Below are 19287 nucleotides of genomic sequence, written 5' to 3'. Positions count from 1 at the left end.
CATCTCTCTTTTACATTATTATCAGTAGTATTAGTATAGTACTATATTGGAACTTATTACTATGTTAGGGCAATTTTTATGTCAATTTTTTATATTTTTCATCATTTTTTCTTCCTATTTCTGTAACATTTTCAAATAACTATGAGTTTGTGTTAATTTAAATTTGCAATTAAATAAATCTTGTATAATGCTAACTCTGACATTTATTACTATAGGAATTACTTCCCATATATGACAGGATATGATAGGATATATATACACATACACACACGAATGGATACATTTATAACCACAAAATAGGGGTCAACTATTCAATATGGATTTATTAACATTCTTAGTATGAACCTGACACTTTATGAGGTTCTACTGGTTAGGATTACAGTTTGTTGTGAGTAGCAAAGATTTGAAAAGCAGCACCTTAGCCAAAATAGACATTAATTCTTCTATAAAAGAAAAGGAACTAAAAATTTGATAGTCCAGAGTGAGTATTGTCAGGATAGCAGGCTTATTTTCTTTGTTCCCTGGAAGAGTCTCCACATAATCCAGGATGGCTATTAGAGCTTTAGCCATCACATCAACATTCTAAGCAATAGGTAAAAGGGATGGCTCCTCTTTCCTTTTAAGGAAGCTTTATGGGACAATAAAAAAATTTCTTTTTACACCTCAACAGCCAAACACTGCAAGAGATGCTATGAAATATATCTTTTTATTGTGGCGGCAATGTCTCCAGTATTTTGTTTAGTTAAGTAAAAAGCAGAGAGATGATACCAAGAGGAATCCAGTAGTTTCTGCCATACCATTGGGAGAATCCAAAATAAATTCCTTACCATTTTTTTTATTGGAGTATAGCTGCTTTACAATGTTGTGTTAGTTTCTGTGTAGCTGTACAATGAAGTGAATCAGGTATACGTATACATATATCCCCTTCCTCTTGGCCCTCCCTCCCATCCCCAGCCCCCATCCCCCATCCCATCTATCTAGGTCAACACAGAACACCTAGCTGAGCTCCCTGTGCTATGAAGCAGGTTCCCACTATTTTACACATGGTAGTGGATATATGTCAATCCTAAACTCTCAATTCGTCCCACCCTTCCCTTCTCCCACTGTGTCCACATATTATAGAGAAACTCAAATCTGGTTAAGAAGTCAAAACTATAATGTATGAATCTACTTTAAAAGTTAAAGGATAAATCTTGTAATATGGATCATGAGGGATGGAGGACTTCAAGAAATAAAGAGCAGCCTGACATGAAACAGAAACCACAAAATTTAGGCCCTAAGTAAATATTTGTTGAATGACTGATTAGCAATCCAAGGGATATTCTCAATATCAGTGCTGAAACTAAGTCCAGCTCAATGTGATACAAATCTGTGAAAAACCATAGATCAGCAATTCACCTTAATGCACTGAATCATCTTTAGTATGAGAATTCTGGCTCTCAGAACTACCAGAGTCCTTAAAAGAACATCTAGTGAAATCCCTTACCTTTAGTAAAGAATTATGATTCTCATTTTAGAGGTAAGAGCCAGAGATACCAAGTGACTCAGATATGGGAACACAGCTCAAGTCATCACTTGAGATCCAGAATACCTAGTTGTTTTTTCCATTTTACTGCTTATTCAGCGAGCTATATTTTCCATTTCATTGTTTATTCAGCTGTGTTAACCCTATTTGGGAACTTTGCGGAATAGTTACATACTAAATAGACACTTATGAAAGTTGTATTAATCATATCATTTTTGAAGTGTGTGTGCTATCCTTTCTAAGAGGGAATAATGATCAGCTATTAATTAGTAAGAAACTTCCTAATGAACAAAATCCTTCCTTTTCCCATATACAATATTATTTCTATTTGACAAAGCTTATAGCATCTCTGGAGACAAGCCCAACAGCCCAACATGTGGGAAAATAAATACACCTCATTAATCTTCATTATAGATCTGTGAGAGAGGTTACTATTGGCATAAATTGCATGTAGGGTGAAAACTTGAAAAAAATTAGAGGTGAAGTAAGGACTCAAAAGCCTTTTTCTCTTTGTCTCTGTTCTTCCTTTCAGGAAGAGTAAGAGACAAAACTATGGAGAGCAAAAGAAAAGATAAACAAAATTACATCATGCACAGTATTCATATTTTTGAAAATGTCCAAAGTTTACTTATGACCTACTCAGCACAGTTAATTCATTAACCATGTTCCTTTGTGTTGATGGCTTTATTTTTTACATATGACTGGTAATTACAGTGTTAATTAAAGGACCAATAACTAGTTTTTCTTGAGCTTTTCACTGATATAATGGGAATAATTTATTTTGAGCACAAATAATAAAATTGCTTTAGCACAAAGGTGAAAATTAGGAGCACTATAAATTTTACTTGATGTTGCTTTGCCAGTGGACAAACTTTTCAGCAATTTTGTACTGTCCTGTTCAAGATCTATAGCAATTCCACTGAAGTTTCAGGATGTGTTTCTCATTGCACTCACTAGGTACCATCATGAAATTTTAAAGAGGAAACACTATCAGAATAGACAGTAGATGAAGAGGAATAACATTATCAGTTGTTAGAGTCTAAAGTTCTTTAAAGGTCATTGAGCCTGTTTCCTTCCCTTCATACTCGAAGGCATTTCAGCCTGTGGAAGTGCAGCTCATTCAAAATCATGTAGCTGGGTAAAGGTGGATCCAAGCCTAGATACCAGTCTCTTAATTATGTATCCAGTTCTCTTTCTTGTTAAGGAAAAAATCTATTTAATTTTAAAAACACTAAGAAGATCACCAAAAATATCAGTAGAAGGACTACCTCCCTACTTTTCATTCCTTACAAGAAAAGTTTTGATTTGTCCAGAAGCAGATGACCTTCTTCACCTGTTATTTGAATTCCAATATACTTTATCCTTGTTTTTTCTTCACTCTTCTTATATTTTCATTGTGTTTCTATTAACCTAGGAACCTACAATTATGGTAGGTCAGAATGTGACTCACTCTCAGAAAACATACAAGACAGATACGGCAGAGACATAATTTCATTAGTGGAAAGTGAAGAAGTACATACTGAAGTTCAGCTTGAAAATTGTTCAAGAGAGAGAAATGCCCACATTCACTCCTCATCCTATTTGTTCATTAATTTTGGGATAATTACATTCATTTTGCACACCCAGATATATTTTCATGAGAAACATAGTAAAGTTTCAGAAGTATTAAATGTACCATTAAATATATTTTTAAATTTAAATTATAATATGTTCTGATTTGTTTTTTCTATTTAAATAAATCCCTTTCATGCAGAAATATACATCCAATTGCCCTTCCTTCTTCCCTATTGAGGAACTGAATGTGTGTGTATTTAATAAAAAGAAGTACTGATTAAGTAGAGGAAAATTTTAAATTCAAGTTAAAATTCAGTCTTGAAACACAAACTATTCTTTGTCTATATTATTGTTCACTTTTAATGTCCTTCCATGATCCATTTCTCTTGACAAGGCAGTAACATAAAAGCATTCCAATTATCTATAATAGAAAATGCAATTTCATTCCCAAAGAACAAATAAAGCATGATACTAAAAGGTGGCAGGAATAAAACTGACCCAATCAATTATTAAATAGTTAAAGAAATGTGGCCTTCAGAGCTATGGTTAGATAATTGTAGATGGTTCAAAGTTATGGAATCACATTCTGTTTCAGTATATGTATTGGTCAACTCGGACTGCCATAATAAAGCACCACAGACTTGGGTGGCTAAAACAACAGAAATTTATTTCTCATAGTTCTGGAACCTGGAAATCTAAGATTAAGGTATGAGCAAGATTGTTTTCTGTGATGCCTCTGGGCTTGCCTCCAGAAAGTCACCTTCTTGCTATGTCCTCACATGGCCTTTTCTATGTATGTGACACTCCTCGTGTCTCTTCCTCTTCTTATAAGGAGAGCAGTCCTATTGGATCAGGGCCAACCTTTATGGCCTCATTTAACCTTAATTACCTACTTAAAGGCCATATCTCCAAATAGTCATATGGGGGTTAAGGCTTAACGTATAAATCTGGGGGAGACACAATGGAGTCCATAACAGTATGAACTTCAAAAACCATTATAAAGTATTGTATACTATGGATCAATAGCAGTGATTACAATTTGCATTTGGAGCCAGTAACCTTGGACTATCCATATGCCATGTTATTTTTATTGTCCATCCTCCCATCTATTTTAATGGCTATATCTCTGTCCAGGATTGCCATGGCATTCTGGGTATATGAATAGTATAATGTGAAGCAATCTGAACTGTTCTTTTTAAAATATTTTAAAATATTTATTTATTTATTTTATTTTTATGGCTGTGTCGGGTCTCAGTTGTGGCACACGGGATCGTCCTTGAGGCATGTGGGATCTTTCGTTGCAGTGCACAGGCTTCTCTCTAGTTATGGTGTGCAGGCTCCAGAGCACGTGGGCTCTATAGTTTGCAGCACGTGGGCTCTCTAGTTGAGGTGCAGGAGCTCAGTAGTTGTGGTGCGAGGCATCAGTTGCCCCACGGCATGTGGGATCTTAGTTCCCCGACAAGGAATAGAACCCGTGTCCCCTGCATTGGAAAGTGGATTCTTTACCACTGGACCACCAGGGAAGTCCCCTGAACTGTTCTTATTGTCTAATTGATATGCAGATAATAACGTTAGTATCTACAATTAAGAACTCACTACATGCCAAGCAACCTGCTAATTTATTTATATTTATTATCTTATTTAATCCTCCTAACAAGTCCATTAATTCTATGAAGTAGAATTATTTTCAGTAATTTACATAAGAAAACATAATACTTAGAGAAGTTAAATCCTTTGTCAAAAGTACCACCTCTGCCTCCCTAAGGCCTATGCACCTGTTAGAGTCTGCCCAAACCCTAATTCTTTGCTTAAGCCCTCAACCCCTATTTAATTGATAAAGACCCAAAATGTAAAGCTCAGTTTCTTTAGGATCAGCTACTTACTTGTTGTTAAAGCCATCATAAGTTAAGTCAAGCATTGCAGTTTAAATTCTCTTGCCCAGACGCAGCAATTAAAAGTCGAATATGCATGGTGTGACATATGCCTCTACAAGCATTAATAGTGCTCTCCCCATCCACTAAAATTTAAAAGCCAAGCCACAGGCCCTGGACAAGTGGACTCAAGTACTACATGTGTTCTTCTTCCCCAAATGTGATTTTTATCCCCTAAAACTACAGATCTCCCCTATTTTGCAGGTTTAGGGCCTAGAACCATAAACCAGATGGCATGGAGGTCACTCCATGAGCAAGTTCATTCTTACTGGGAGGAAGTGAGAGGGAGGGGCAGGGCCAAACCTTCTCTGTTTTTCCTTCCAAATTCACCAATCAATTGATACTCCTACCTCCCCTAGAGTGAAGTATGTGAGAAGCAGAAAGAAACCAGTAGTGCTCACATCAAGGCATTTACTCTTCAAAATCCTGCCTCAATAGTAATTATAATTTAGACTAATTTATATAACTGCTGAAATTTGATTTAACCAGAATTATGAAGAAATTCCATTAGAGAGATGCAGAAGCGGATATGTCATTGTGTGTGTGTGTGTGTGTGTGTGTGTGTGTGTGTGTGTGTGTGTGTGTGCGTGCAATTTCAGGTCAGGTCATACAAGAGAATTGCATCCTCATCTGCCATAAATGGATATAGGATGATACTGAAAATAGAAAACTCAATTTTAAGCATATTTTATATATATGAAAGGAAACAGAAGAAATATCTGAAGAGTTCAAAGTAGTTGCTTCAAAGTAGCATAACTCAAGGGTGGGGCAAAGTAGTTGCTAGGAAAATATCTTTTTTATTTTTTAAGATTTGACCCAAATATATATATATAGCTTTGATATAAATTTTAAATACCATGGAATAATAACAAAAGAAATATCAAATCTTTGTCTGTTATTCTAATGCCTAATTTAGCCAAGAAAACAAAAGAAAAGGGAAGAAGGAAGGAAATAAAGTAATTCAAAAACAACTAGTTCTGGTAGCAGGTAGAAACTTATGGTCAAGATTAAGACAATGACATTGCATCTCTGTAGGTGCTTTTTTATAAGGAAAAAACAGAAAATGCTGCAGCATAAATATTTTCAAAATGCATTTTTAGAGATCCATGCCAGCTCTCAAGTTCTCTAGAGCTGCACTGTCCAATATGGTAACCATTAGCTACATGTAGCTATTTAAAATTAAATTTAAAATAATAAAATTTAAATAAAATTTTAAATTCTATCCCTCACATTAGCCACATTTCATATGCTCCAAAGCCACATATGGCTTATGGCAATCTTTTTAGATAGCAGAAATAAACATTTCCATTATTGCATAAATTTCTATTCGGAAGCACTGCTCTAGGCCTCGCTGTTTATACACTGAATTTGCACAAGACTATACCCTGAAACCCACTATCCTGAAGAGAAATAAACAAACCTGCCAAGGTATCAATGTCTTTATAAAACCAAATATTTTTAATGTCATTTAGAAACAAGTCTGATATTCTAGCCCTGAACTGGGACTACTTCATTCAGATTCTACAGGCATTTGTTAAGCACTAATTGTGTGCCAGGCAGTGTGCTGGATACCAAGAAAACAATGTTATTCAAGATGCTCAAAATCCAGATGTAACATCAGCAAAATGATGGAATAGGAAGCCCCAGACCTCAGTGCACTACAGAAACATCAACATACAGCCCCAAAAGCTTCTATGAGAACTCCAGATATCAGTTAGGAAGATGCAGCACCCAGGCAAGCTCAAATCCAAGAACAGCCTCAATGAAACAGGTAAGAAAATTCCAACCATGCTCCCAAAGCAAGCACAATTTGCAATTGGGAGGAAAAGTCCAATTGCGGCTTCTCCTTTGGGAAGGAAAGAGAAAGGGAGAATGTACATTCAAAGCTCTAGATTGTGGGGGGACTACTTTCTGTCTCACCTGACTCAGGGCACTGACAGGGAACTGGCATACCTTGAGTGTTGGGGGGTTGCAGAGAACAAAAGAGAATTCAGCAGATTGTGGCAGCACTAGAGAAGTGGTAAAACTGCAGACAAAACAGCCACCATTCACCATGATCAGGAGTAAGCACCCACTCTGTGTCTTCCCCCTAGAGAGAAAAAAAAAAAGAGTAGAGCATAAGTCCAATGTTCTCGCTTTTGCGGGTGCAGTCTGAGAGACTGGTTTCTGTCTCATCTGATGTGGAGCACTGACAGAACAGTTATACTTTGGACACTTGGTGGGTGCACAGAGCTTGGTGGCTTCAGGCAGAGCCAGAGAAAAGCAGCAAACCTTTCTAATTGGGAAATCACATACACAAGCCCAGAGAAGGTACATGCTCAGAAAAAGTTGGAAAGACCCCCAAAAATCTGTAGCTGGGTTGATGGGTAAAAGTCTTTCCTTGAATGAAGCCAGTCTATAAGACTGGGAGAGGTGTCTATTTTTTTCAACTGTGTGAATTCCAACACAAAGTTACAAGGCACATGAAGAAACAGGGAAATATGGCCCAATCAAAGGAATAAAATACATCTCCAGAAACTGACCCTAAAGAAAGTAGCACAGTATTGTTAACTATGTTCACATTGTTGTAAAGCAGATCTCTAGAACTTATTCATCTTCATTAAATGAATCTTTATACCCATTGATCAACTCCCAATTTTCTCCTCTCCCCAGCCCCGGGCAACCAACATTCTACTTTTTGTTTCTAAGAGATTGATCACTTTATTGATTTCATATAAGGTATCTAAAGTTAGATTTCAGGTTATATGTTTTTTACCACAATAAAAAAAAAAAAATGCTCAGGATCCATCTGGGCTTTGACTAATTAAATAAGGCTATACACTACTGTTCAAAACAATGTGATAAGAGCTATTAGTATAGAGTGATAAGGGAGAATAGAAGAGAAGCACTTAGCTAACGTCTAAGGCTGTCAGGATCATCAGGAAAGGCCTTCCAGAAGAACTGGTATCAAAGCTAGGGATGAAAAACTAGTGGCACTTTCCACACAAACATGCAAGTTTAGAAGATGAGGTAGTATTTATTTCAGTCAAAAGGAAGAGGATGTAAGAAAGGTTAAGGGCAACAGAAAGCATGTTTTAATTTGTAGTGGGGAAGTATGGGGTAGAGGGAATGGTGAACTGATAAGGAGAGAATGAAGAGAAAAATCTTAGTAAGAAGTTGTAATCCGGGACTGTATCACGTAGGGACTAGTAAAATATTTAAAGAGTATGGTCTCCCAAGCATTCATCTAATAGACTGTAATTTTCATATTTGTTTTAGTCACACCCTGAACAATACTCTCCACATCATATACAGTATGTTGAATGTATTAAATATTCAATAAGTATGCACCGAAAGACAATAAAGTAATGTAAATATATGCTTGGATTTGCATTTTAGAAAGTTCTACTTACATTTGGAAAAAGGGATTGTAACAAGCTATCATAATATTAATTCTGAACAGTCTTTGTACTTGCATCTGAAAAGAACAACCATAATGCCATATATATTATGAAGCATACTATATACCTGTTAAGGCTAATGTATATATCTATGACTATAGCTAAATGTCTGCATGCATGTGTGTGTATAAAATATGTTTATGATGTTAGCATAATAGTATTTTAATGATGCATTTATATATTTCTCCTCTGTTGACAGTTTTATTCTCACTTCCAAAATTTGTATAACACTCTTATATATAAGACTATTAGAGAGTTGGGGCCAAGAGAGTAAACATATGCACCCTCAGCACATTCTTAGTTACTTCTTGCATAAAAAGTTTAGGTGCTAATGGTATATCAAGAAGACAGAGTTATCAGTTAAATGAAATATCTATTAGCCTGGGAACAGAAGTTCCAACAAAGGCACAGACTGCATTAACAGTTGGATGGGCATTATCCATGATACGTTTGTCCTTGGTGTTCAAAGATAATAGCTAATGGATGGTTTTCTCTCAATATGTGAACATATATGGAAAACCACAAGTGTGTGACCAGCTGCTCACAGGTGAAAGCTCTATTGAGCCCTTCATTTTTGGCAGCTCAACCCCTTTGACTCATGCCCTACATATGCCATGGATTGGGAAAATGTACAGAATCCGCTATTGTTTTACACCAATTCAATCTACTTGTTGCTGTTTCCCGCTACTGCACAGCTGTATCAAAGGGTTTGCATGCTGCCTCAGGGGTCACAACTATAAGCTCTATAGCAGATGATTTTTAGGTACAGCGTCAATTGTGACTTTCAGAAAAACTGTTTGAGAGCCACAGCATACATGACGGGAAGGGATGACAAGTTTTAAGTAAAGCCTTTAAATTTATAAATAAGAAAACATAAGTTTATAGAATTTAAATTGATAGGCAATAATGCTACATTGGTTAGTTACACAGTTGAGGCTGGTGCTCTTTCCAATATATAATGTTGTTATTAAAGTAGTCCATTGACAAAAGCATTCTTCCTTTCCTTTCCTTTTCTTTTCTTTTTTCTTCCTTTATTCTTTCTTTCCTTTTTTTCTTTGTCCTTCTTTTCTTCCTTCTTTCCTTCCATCCCTCCTTCCTTCCTTCTTTCCTTTTATTTAGGCAACCACTCATTTGCTAATTCACTTATTCACATTTTTTTTTTGCCAAGCACCTAGTGTGTTCTAAGATCAATGTTAATTGCTAAAGCATAAAAAATATAAGCTATAACCACAGCTATAAAAATACTAGCTAAGGCTTCAGGAATAAGAGAGTATAGACTCACTTTTCCCTGTTCCTTCTAAGTATAATTATATACCCTGGAAATTATTTCATAGACAACAGTAAGAGAAATCTGAAATCTGAAAAAAGAATGTGTACTGGCTAGAGAGTGCCAGTACCCTGGCACTGGGCAATGGAGAGGACTGCCACAAGAAATGACCAACAGGCAAAGAAGAAAAAAGGCAAAAAGAGAGGAAGAAAGAAAAATCAATAGCAAGACAGAATAAGAAAGAAGAGAGGGAGGAAGAAAGAAAAAACAGATCTGCTCTTTCTAACCAAAGGACTGGGAAAGTAGAAACCTAACAGAGACCTGATGGGGAACCCCAAGCACTTCTCCACAAAGAGGGCCTCTGTTGATGATCCAATTCACCAACAGCAGTGGCAACAGCAAAGCCTCAGCCACCCCGGCCCCTGCTCCATACCTTAGGTCAGGTCAGTGCTGTGATCTCCCAGCAGCAGCAGAAACAAACTCCTAGCTCTCTTATCACCCAATCCAGAACCAGGGCCCAGAGAGTGGTCCCATCCTCTCATATCTACTGCAATAGCAAAGCCCTGTGACTTCCTGGCTTCTACCCAGTGGTATAAGGGGACTAGGTCCAATGGATTCTTGCCTCATCCAGAATACTTCTCAGTGCCCCCACAGACGGCTCCAATAGGGCTTAAGCAGGAGTCCCAGCAGCACCAGAAAACAAAGAAGACAAAAATAACATTGCAAGGGCTCAGAAACTAAATATTCATAGGAATTAAAGTCAGAGAAGTAGACTATAACTTACACACTAAACTTAAACAGAACAACTGCCTGCTAACATAGAATACTTAGGAAAAAGAGTCCCCCAACAAAATAAATGTCCAGGATACAACTGAAAAAAACCATTCATTATACCAAGAAACTGGAGAACCAGAATTTAATGAGAAAAGATAATCAAGGAATGCCAATATGGAGATTAATCTTATACTGAAATTATCTGACAAGATTTTAAAAGCAACTGCCTTAAAAATCCTTTAAATCAATTACAAATTCTCACAAAATACACGAAAAAAGAAAATTTCAGCACAGAAATAGAAGTTACATAAAATAACTAAAAGGAAATTTTAGAATTGAAAACTACAATAACTGAATTTTTTTAAAAAAAACTCACTGGTTGTACTCAACAGAGTGTCAATGAAAAGGACAGAATCACTGAACGTGAAGACAGACCAACAGAACAGAAGTTTCTGTAGAAAAATTTAAAAGAGCAAAAATTCATATTATCAGAATACAGAAGAAGAGAAAGAATGTGGTACTGGAAAAGGATTTGAAGAAACAATGGCTGAACACTTGCCAAACTTGGCAAAAGAAACAAATCTACACACTCAAACATGTGAGAACCTCAAACAACCCCAAAGAAATCCACACCAAGACATAACAAAATTACAATTCTAAATATTAAATAAAAAGAAAAAAATCTTAAAAATAACCAGAGGAAAAGAATGTATTACCTATAAAGGAACAGCAATTTAAATTACAATGGATTTCCTATCTGAAACCATGAAGGCCAGAAGGAAGTGGCACAACATTTTTTTTAGATGGTGAAAGAACTGTCAATTCTAGAAAGGAACCAGAAATTCTATATCCAGTGATGAAACTATCCACCAGGAATAGAGGAAATAAAGACATTCTCAGTCAAAGGAACACTAAAGTAATTTGTGCTAGCAAATCTACCCTTAAATAATGACTAAAGAAAGCTCTCTCAACACAAAGAAAGTGATAACAGAAGACAGGGATCTTTAGAAAGGAAAGAAGAACAATGAACTGGATAGTAAATATAATAGACTATTCTTCATCACATGAGCTTCGTTTAGCAAATATTTTGATTAAAATAAAAGTTATAACTATCTGATGTGGTGCTAAATGTATTAGAAAATTATATTTTTAAAATGGAGAGGGTAAAGGGACCTAAAGAGAAGCAAATGTTCTACACTTCTAAGTTGTAAAACATTGACACAGGGCTTCCCTGGTGGCGCAGTGGTTGAGAGTCCACCTGCCGATGCAGGGGACACAGGCTCGTGACCCGGTCCGGGAAGATTCCACATGCCGCGGAGCGGCTGGGTCCGTGAGCCATGGCCGCTGAGCCTGTGCATCCAGAGCCTGTGCTCCACGACGGGAGAGGCCACAACAGTGAGAGGCCCGCGTACCACAAAAAAACAAACAAACAACAAAAAAAACACATTGACACAATAGCTTGTGATAAGTTATATATGTATACAGCAATACCTATGACAACCACACAGAAAATTATACAAGTGGATATACTCAAGCCATCATAAATAAATAAAAATGTAACTCTAAAAGATGTTTAGGTAATCTAAGAAAGGCTAAAAGAAGGAAACAAAGGAACAAGAAACACAGGAACAAACAGAAACAATAATGACAAAATTAAACCTCAACATATACATAACTTCTTTATATGTTAAAATGTCTAAATACACAAATTAAAAGACAGAGATTGGCAGAATAGATCCAACTCATAATTCAACCATACTCTGTATACAAATCGTTAACTGAATTAAGAAAAGATGATTAATCTTATAAGATACCTTGGGATATATAATTATAATACAATACCTTGGAAAAATTGTGATGAGTGAAGGGTTTTTTGATATAATTTCATTTGACATACAATTTTAATATAGGCAATAAGTATCTTTGTACATGTTAATAAAAATATTGATATTTAGATATTTAAAACTGACAAAATAACTGACAAAAATATCAGTAAATCACTACTTTCAAAATGGCACAGTACATTGTGACACCGGAATAATGAAAACCTGTATTTTAGTCACCATGATTTTTTAAAAATTTTACTTACTTGGAAACTAAAATAACTGTCTAAATTATTGCTTTTGAACATAGTGTATCTATGTGATATAAAGGGACATGTTTGCCAGGATTGAGTTTTACTTTTAAATGCATTTCATTTAGTGGAAATATAAATTTACCTGAAGATTTATGACTTTTTTCTCATAATCATATTTAAACAGAATAAAAAATTTCAAAGGGATGAGTAATTTCTACAGCAATGTTGTAGAGTAGATGTATAAGGATGAAATGGGGGGAAATCCCTAGATTATGTCTTTGTTCTTCCCCTTGCTTTTCCAAGCCACCCACTTTGTGCACCTATGAGATATTAGCTGTCCCTGGGTGAATCTCTGTGGCTGTTGAGTGGTAAAAAACAAATATATTTAACATTTAGCTTAATCTACGAAGAGAAACAGATAACTCTTCTTGAAAGGGAAAGATTTATATAGATAAGGTGAAATTATCTCCCTTCAAAATTAGAGGAAAGCAATGGGAATAATCTAAACATGATTATAAGTGCAACAGATACATAAAAATGAGTTTGAGAATTAAAAATAATCCCTTTAGCTTTCAGGCTTTCACCATGTTGATTTGGTTCATTACTGTCAGAAAACAAAGAGTAAGAAGCTGGAGGGTTAGACAGTGATTAGAAATGATTCAAAAGGCTTTCATGGGCATTTACTCCTAGCAAGATATGCTTTCTCATGAGGGTCTTGCAATTTGGTTCTGATGGTTCATATCCAAATTGCATTGTTGCTTAGCATTGTTAGAAGAATGAGACTGAAACAGGGAATGGAACAGGGTGTAAGATAGAATCTATCCATCTGGAACTAGCAAACCAAGGCAAGAATTACCTTATGGTCTGCAATTTAGACGCTAAACATGGAGATTCTTCCTAAAACAAGATGTCAGATGTCGTATGTTAATATGAAAATTCCAGCAAAGCACAGTTGTAGCAAACATCAAACTATCACTGACTCTCAGAATCATAGCTCATAGTAAAATAGTAATAGCTTTATGAGCTAAATGTTAAGTCTTTGGAAGGGTATTTCTTAGTTGTTTTAGTGAAACCCAAAATTAGAGTTTTAAGTTTAATGACTAAGTTGACACTGAAAAATGAATAATAGGGCATTGTGAAAGGTAAAAATTGTAAATCATGTTAAACAATCATGCAATTGGAGGAGATAGTTTATTGGAAAACAAGTCTAATCCATGTTGTATACACTTAAGCATTTACTGAGTACTTATATGACAGACTATTCCCAAATAACTTCTGCAGTTATTCATGTTCTGGCTTTAGTTAAATATGACTCATAAAAGCGGCTGATGGACATGGAAACTAAAATGTTAATAACATCCACTATGTGTCGAACATAGATCAAGATATTTTCCAAAAATTCTTTTACTCTGTTTTTCACAAGAAACCTGCTCATCATTATCCCTATTTAATAAATGAGAAAATAGAATTCATGATTTCATTTAAATTGTCCAAGGTCACAAATGCACTAGGTAGTTGAACTGAAATTGAACCTGAATCTCTTACTATAAAGACCATGTTCTTTGCCTTTTGCCATGAATTGTGCTATAATAAACCTGATTTTCAGCATCTTCAGGGGGCAACTAATTTCCTCTGATGAAATATGACTCTCTCAGCTGTTGAAAATGTACAATGTTGAAAGTGCTGGTCACTGAAATGCTATAATTAAAGAGAATCTAAAAAACTATTTGTACTAAGATATGTCCTCTCTCAACTGAAATTCCCAATAAATAAAGCTTTTAAAGTTTCAGAAACCATAAATATAAGGCACACATATTTTGGGGGTAAAGCACTACTATTGCATGTAGGTAGAACAGAAAAACCAGGGACTTCCCTGGTGGCACAGTGGTTAAGAATCCATCTGCCAAAGCAGGGGACACAAGTTCGAGCCCTGGTCTGGGAAGATCCCACATGCCGCGGAGCAACTAAGCCCATGCACCACAACTACTAAGCCTACACTCTACAGTCCACGAGCCACAACTACTGAGTCTGCGTGGCACAACTACTGAAGCCCGTGCGCCTAGAGCCCACACTCCACAACAGGAGAAGCCACCACAATGAGAAGCCCACGCACCACAACGAAGACCCAATGCAGCCAAATAAATAAATAAATAAATTTAAAATAAATAAAATAAAATTCTAAAAAACAATAAAACAAAGCAATTTCAAATCAATTTTAAAAACATTTACTGAGAATCAGGTAGAGAATAAGATGCTGATGACATAAGAAAAACAGGCCTTCAACAAAGGCTGAATTTTATTGCTGAAAATCTCTCAGGTCTAACTCCAATCAGTTCACATAGAAAGAGCTAATTTGGTGTCAGACATATTTCAGATTTAGGTTTGCAACTTACTACAGGAGTTCTGTGGCCTTGGTAAAATTACTTCAGTTAGGCTTTCCTGAGTTTCTGGTTTTTTTCTCTTAATCGGGAATAATAAGTTAGTTCAGAGAGTTTCTGTGTGGCAATTAAATGAAAGAATTTTTTTTAAGTCTAGCTTAGTGCTTTGAATTAATAAATGTGAATTTCATCCATGCAGAACAAAATTCCCACAGATGCCAGGTTTAAGGAGGACTTAATCCATTTTCTTTTCCAAATTTCAAAATTTCCACATCAGTTTAGAAGTTGCCATCGCTTTTTTCAAAACACAAAGATGATCAGCTCTTGAAATGTTCAGAGAGAGCAGTTATGAAGGAAAAAATACCTAATTGTGTCAGAGCAAATTATCTAGCTTTGTCAATAAAATATTACTGTGTGTCCTGTTAATAAAGTATTTAATCTTCTGCCTGCTTTCTTTTAAACAAGGTGAGGTTATTGTGTCAAATACTTTGATTTGAGCGTTAAATTTTTTCCAAAGTCTAACTGGTCCACCTCTGTGTTGGTGTTTAAGATAGTTATCTGGAGAGAGAAGTGTTTACCTAGAGTTTGGCCTCACCAGTTCCAGAGAATTCCTGGAGACACTTGGCTGGTTCACTGTCTTATGCAATAAATATACCAAGTATTCCCCGAAAATTATTGGCAGCCTAGCTTTGTAATAACACACAGTGGTAAAAATAAAAATAAATGAAAAAAACAGAGACAAACCAAAACCATTATCCGTATCTTCCAACCTAATACAATGCAAATCATAAAAAATCCCAGCAGGCCTTTTGATAGATATTGATCAGTCATTCCTAAAATGTATATGGAAATGCAAAAGATCCAGAATAGTCAAGGGGAATTAAGATCCCACAAGCCACGTGGTGTGGCCAAAAACAAAACAAAACCAGAAGAGTCAAGTCATATTTGTAAAGGAAGAAGTATTTGGAAGACATACACTTCCCAATTTCTAAAGGTACTATAAAAAGGTGCAAAAATCAAAACAATGTGGTGCTGCTGTAAGACTAAGAATGTTGATCAATGAAATAGAATTGAGAGTCCAGGAAACACAATACATTTTTGGCCAGTTGATTTTTTGACAAGAAGTGCCAAGACAATTAAATGAGAAAAGAATAATTTTTTGACAAGTAGTGCTATAACAACTGAATGCCCATATACAGGAAGATGAATTTAGACTCTTATCTCACATTGTACACAAAATTAACTCAAAATGAATCATAAATGTAAATGTAAGAATTAAAACTATACAGCTTTGAGAAGAAAACATGGAAAAAACATTCCATAACTTCAGCTAGGCAAAGTGTTCTTAATATTTAAGACACTGTTAAGAAAATGAAAGACAAGCCACAGGCTGGGAAAAAATATTTGCAAATCATGTATCTGATTAAAAAATACTTTTACATAGAACAGAAATAACTTTTACAACTCAATATTAACTAAAAAATTAACCCAGTTTTTCTAAGTGAGGACTGTAGAATATTGGAATAGATATTTCACCCAAGAAGATGTATAAATGAATAATAAACATATGAAAAGATGGCCATCATAATTAGTCATTGGGGGAATAAAACTACAACGAGATACTACTTTACACCCACTAGAATGGTTACCATTAAAACTACTGAGCATAACATGTGAAGATGTGGAGAAGTCTGAAACCCTCGTATATTGCAGGGGAGAATGTAAAATGGTATCGCCACTTTGGAAAGATACCTTGGTACCTCCTTAAAAAGTTAAACATAAACTTACCAAGTGATTCAGTGATTTCATTGCTAGGTATCTCCTCAAGAGACATGTAAACATATGTTCACACACACACAAAAATCTTTTCTGGGAGTATTCACAGCAGCATTATTCATATGTCAATCACCAGAAACAATTTCCATCAACTGGTGAACAAATAAATTGTTTGTGGTATATCTCCACATTGGAATATATTCATCAATAAAAACGAACAAATTACCAATGTATGCTACAACATGGATGATTCTCAGAACACTGTGCTAAGGCAAAGAGGCCAGATGCAAAAACACCTACATATTGTATGTTTCTGGAATGTCCAGAAAAGGCTAGTCTACAGAGACGACAAAAAAAAAAAATCAGTGTTAGTCTGGGCCCGGGGCTACAAACAGGGATTCACTGCAAACAGGCAAAGTGGATCTCTTAGGGGTGATAAAAATGTCTTAAAACTGACTGCACAATTCTATGTAAATATAATAAAATCATTGAATTTTACATTTATGATTGATAAATTTTGTCACATAATTCATACTTCAATAAATCTGTTTTTAAAAAGTAAGTAAACCGATGGGAATTTCTTTTTCCCAGAGCAAGACTGAAAACACACACACACACACACACACACACACACACACACACACACGAAAACCAAAGCATATATTCACTGGTTGATAAAAGCAAAAGTATTTTCCGCATCAAGAGTTTGAGTGTCGGACTTCCCTAGTGGCGCAGTGGTTGAGAGTCTGCCTGCCAATGCAGGGGACGCGGGTTCGTGCTCCCACATGCCGCGGAGCAGCTAGGCCCATGAGCCATGGCCGCTGAGCCTGCGCGTCCGGAGCCTGTGCTCCGCTCCGCAACGGCAGAGGTCACAACAGTGAGAGGCCCACGTACCGCAAAAAAAAAAAAAGAGTTTGAGTGTCAACACTTTCTGATTAATTATTTGTACTGTCTGCCACATATTTAGCTTATTGCATAGATGTTCCAATCAGATATACAATTTGCCTTAATGCATTAAAACACCTACACCAAAGCAATAATTATTTACCAACTTTTTAAACAAAATTTTCATCATATATTTTGTGAATGAAAAAAACCCTAAAAAGTTACTATTACCAAAAACAATTTAAAAAAAATCAGCAGACTAAATTGCATAAGCTCTTGGAGGGCCTGCTTGGAGAATAGTTGAAATATAGAAGAAAACATCCAGCAACTAATGGTCAAAGTGATATAAACACAGAAATATTCCTATGTTTAGGAAGGTAGAAAAGAGAAGATATTTTTGACAGCTTTATCATAATGAATAAAATTTTCAAGCAGCCTTTGAAAATGGCCTAGCACATATGTTTTATTTACCTGCATTGTTATTGCTTTAGCCTCTGAACTAATAAATATCAGAAGAGAATTACATTTAGTACTCTGAGAGTGACTGTGACATGGAAAGCAAAAAATCAGTGAAGCTATAGAAAAGCCTGGTGTCAAAATACTAGGAGAAAATTAAATCGATTTTAAAATATTACTTTTTAGTTAATGTTTACTGTGTAAGATATACAAACACATATGAAGATATGTATAGAGATATAGGCAGATGTATGTGTATCTATGTCTATATATACCTATTTATATATAATGTTTTATTCACTGGATTTCCCGTGACTCATTTAGATGACCTTGCGACAGGGCAGAGAAGATGCAGAAATACAACTTTAAATCCTAAAACAATGCTGGCAGAGCTGGATATACCAAACAGAGCTTCTATACAAATAGAAATCAGTCCCCAAAGCACAGTATTTTGTTTTCAATGTTTTATAAAGTACTGGAGGTATTTTTTCTATAGACAATTGCAAACATATGTCTTATCTTATTACTTATATTTACTTAATGCTCTATGAATCTCAGATGAATCTGCTCCAACAATCATTTCATGCATCCCAATAAAGCAGCTGATATTCCATCTGAGTGTTAAGGTAAGTGTTATTTTCAGAACTGTTTCATGTGCACTACACAAAGAAAGCGTCAAAATGAGTGAGGAAATTTTCTATTTCTAGGAACATATGCTTTTTAAAACATTTTTCACTTGTTCAATGACTGAATAGATGTTTCCACCTTAATAAATGAAAATATAATGCCCATATCAATTATATGCTTAAGGGAATTTGCTTTACATCCTTCCTGGTTGTGCTGTTACCTTCTACAACAGGGGAAGATCGGTTGAGCAATACAAAAATATTTAATATAATTTATGAAGGGCATTAGAGTTTGTTAAGCTGCAAACAAGAACTCTTTAAATTTAAAAACACATACAATTCATACACTTGCAACCTCTTTACTGCAAATGTGACTTTTTTAAGCTACGGAATTTTTTTTTACCCTGTTGGTTTTGTTGAAAATAATGTAAACTTTTTGTACATAAATTACAGAATGTATGTATCTAATGTACCTAAAAGTTTATGAATCATCACTGTCCAATTGAACTTTCCATTGATGGAAATGTTCCAAAATTTGCATTGTCCAGTATGGCAGACAGCAGGCATACATAGCTATTGAGCACTGAAATGTGGCTAA

The sequence above is a fragment of the Phocoena phocoena genome, chromosome 16, assembly GCF_963924675.1.
Source record: "Phocoena phocoena chromosome 16, mPhoPho1.1, whole genome shotgun sequence".
Taxonomy (NCBI): Eukaryota; Metazoa; Chordata; class Mammalia; order Artiodactyla; family Phocoenidae; genus Phocoena; species Phocoena phocoena.
The sequence above is the reverse complement of the archived record's forward strand: the minus strand, read 5'-3'. Positions refer to the sequence as shown.